General features: G+C 48.3%; 1 long non-coding RNA gene across 1 annotated transcript; it reads right to left on the bottom strand.

Annotated features, from left to right (window-relative positions):
• Positions 1–1082: 1082 nt before the first annotated feature.
• LOC105355487 lies at positions 1083–1459 on the bottom strand. The gene is made up of 2 exons (XR_909883.1): positions 1419–1459; positions 1083–1331 (listed from the first exon to the last, which is right to left on the bottom strand). It is a non-coding gene; the product is annotated as an uncharacterized LOC105355487 (long non-coding RNA).
• Between the last annotated feature and the right edge of the window lie 1756 nt (positions 1460–3215).

The following is a 3215-nucleotide window of genomic DNA, read 5'->3' as shown; positions in this document are numbered from 1 at the left end:
TGTAAGTGCTGAAGGCAGCATAATATTGATTTTGTAAAAGGAGTCTGGCCCACAGGCCAGACTTTGGACATGCTTGAGTTAAGGGTTGTGTCTGAATTCCTTCACTACTCACTGTATAGTGCACTATCTAGTGCGTGTGCCATTTTGTAGTGCTGTCCGAATCTACAATTGTCCTGGAAATTTCCCAGAAGTCTCTGCAAAAAACAAGTGCGCGTCGATGATCACTAGATCTGCAAATACAGACCACAATGCATTGCAAAGAAAATTTATTTAAATGTATTTTTTTATAAACCATCAACGTTTTTATCTTCAGAAGACAGTGAATTCATAAATGATTGTCGCAAAATGCTCATATTAATAAAATTTAACTTTGTAAAATTGATTACGTAATATCCGGTTTAGAAGAAAAAAAAGAAAAGTAGTGTGCATGGTGTCTGAATTGCTTTCTAAAATTCAGGGCACTACATAGTCCCACACTATATAATTTTTTAGTAGTTAGGGGTTAGGGTGGGAACTCGGACAGAATCAAGGTTTCTTCAAGGCACTCGACCTCTTCTGGATATTACAACAGTAAATGTGGCAATTTATGAGGGCTGTGGGAAAACATTGATTCAGTGCAATATCACAATACTCAATTTGGTGATACTTGTATAGATTTAAAATGCTGCCAAGATGATATTTCAATAAATCGTCATGTTGTTTTCCACTAAAACCGCTGACTGCTATTTAGCGCCACACCACACCTTGACATTTAAACATGTTTGGTGTCCACATTTTATGTAATAGGTTCTTGAAAAACAACATTGTACTGTAAAGTGCACACAGGTATGAAACAAAACAAACAAACAAACAAACAAACATGTGCTAACAAGCAACTCAGCAAGAAGGAGATTCAATCACAAAACACAGGAGAGTGACTTATCTTTCTGAAATTACAGCTCTTTGCCTTCAGATAAACCTGAGTCGTGTTCAAAGTCCATGATTTCAGGTTTTATTTGTCCTGTTTGTAAACTATATGTCATGACTATAGAACGACTGAGACCCAGATGCTGAAACCCGGAATGAGACACAGGACAGAGATGTCTTGGCGAGAAGGTAGATTTAATATGATGGCCAGACAGGTAGGTAACTGTTACTGGAGGTCCGAGAATGTAACTGCGGCTCGTGGCGTCACTGGTGGAACTGCTCGTTCGGGTCTGGAGTCGGCAGCGTGGGTCCGTTTCGTGAGGCAGCTGGTTCGGCAGAGGCTCGTGGTGAGGATGGGGGGGAACAGACCAGTAGAGGAGTCCGGATTACGGCTGCTGTGGGTGACCACTCGTGGCTGAGGTTTCCTGGAGACAGGTAAGACAGCATATGTTAACTACTTGGCTTAAGGCAAGGCAACAAAGCATGAACTTGACGTGAGGCCAAATATGCACCATCAGGGGCAACGGACTGGCGTTGAATGAAGATCCTGGAGCTCCTTAAGAAGGCAGGTGTGTCGATGAGGTGAGTGGAAGCAGCTGGGGATAATCAGGAACCAAGCGGAGAGGAGAGGGGGGAGGAGTCTGACAGAGGCACCATGACAGTACCCCCCCCTCAACGACCGCCTCCAGGCGGTCAAGGGCGGCGATCCGGGTGGGCCCGGTAGAAATCCTCAATGAGCGAGGGGTCCAAAATGAGAGAGCGGGAAATCCAGGAGCGCTCCTCCGGCCCGTAACCCACCCAGTCGACCAGGAACTGGAATCCGCGACCCCGACGGCGGACATCCAGGATCCGATTGACGTCGTAAGCCGGAGCACCGTCGATGAGCCGGGCGGGTGGCGGGGAAGCGGACGGCGGGCACAGAGGACTGTCCAGAACTGGCTTGATCTGGGAAACATGAAATGACGGGTGAACCTTCAGAGCCTTGGGAAGACGGAGTCGGACGCAGGTGGGGTTGATGAGTTTCTCTATGACGTAAGGTCCGATGAATCGTGGAGCCAGTTTCTTGGAGGTGGCTTGGATGGGGATATTACGTGTGGAGAGCCAGACCCTTTGGCCAGGTTGGTACTCGGGTCCCACCAGACGATGAAAGGCTGCTCGGCTCCCTCCAACCAGTGACGCCACTCCTCCCCCGTGGGAGCAGGCTTTTTCTTTGTGCAGAAAAAAGACAAGTCCCTCCGACCATGCATTGATTATCGCGAACTAAATCAAATCACCGTAAAAGACAAATACTCACTGCCATTAATCACCTCTGTTTTTGATTCCGTCCAGAAGGCTCGCATATTCACTAAGTTAGATCTCCGCAATGCCTACCATTTGGTCCGAATTAAGGAAGGGGACGAGTGGAAAACTGCCTTTAACACCCCGTTAGGGCATTACGAATATTTAGTAATGCCTTTCGGCCTCACCAACGCCCCGGCAGTTTTCCAAAGGCTAGTTAACGATGTCCTTCGGGACTTCATTAATCGATTCGTCTTTGTCTATTTGGACGATATTCTTGTCTACTCCCACGATCTGGCTCAACACGAGCATCACGTTCGCCTGGTGTTGGAGAGACTATTGGAAAATCAGCTTTTCGTTAAGCATGAAAAGTGCGAATTTCATTCCCCCACTGTACAGTTTCTCGGTTACATTATCGAGGCTGGCTGCATACGCCCTGATCCATCCAAAATAGAAGCTGTTACCAACTGGGAACCTCCAACCAGCCGTAAGAAGCTACAGCAATTCCTGGGCTTTGCTAACTTTTACAGACGCTTCATACGCAATTACAGCAGTATTGCTTCTCCCCTTACACGCCTCACTTCCATAAAGCATCCCTTTGTCTGGTCCAACGAAGCCCAACAGGCCTTCGACAGGTTAAAGAAACTGTTTGTCTCTGCCCCGATCCTCATCCAACCTGACCCCTCACGGCAATTTATCGTTGAGGTCGATGCCTCTGACTCAGGGGTGGGCGCTGTCCTCTCACAGAAGGAGGGGAGTTCTGGAAAACTCAAACCTTGTGCGTTTTTCTCTCGCAAGCTGTCCCCTTCTGAGCAGAATTACGACGTTGGCAACCGGGAACTCTTAGCCATCAAACTTGCCCTGGAGGAGTGGCGTCACTGGTGGCACTGCTCGTTCGGGTCTGGAGTCGGCAGCGTGGGTCCGTTTCGTGAGGCAGCTGGTTCGGCAGAGGCTCGTGGTGAGGATGGGGGGGAACAGACCAGTAGAGGAGTCCGGATTACGGCTGCTGTGGGTGACCACTCGTGGCTGAG

The sequence above is a fragment of the Oryzias latipes genome, chromosome 13 (genome assembly GCF_002234675.1).
Source record: "Oryzias latipes chromosome 13, ASM223467v1".
Taxonomy (NCBI): domain Eukaryota; kingdom Metazoa; phylum Chordata; class Actinopteri; order Beloniformes; family Adrianichthyidae; genus Oryzias; species Oryzias latipes.
Note: the sequence above shows the minus strand (reverse complement) of the source record. Positions and strands in the feature narration are given on the sequence as shown.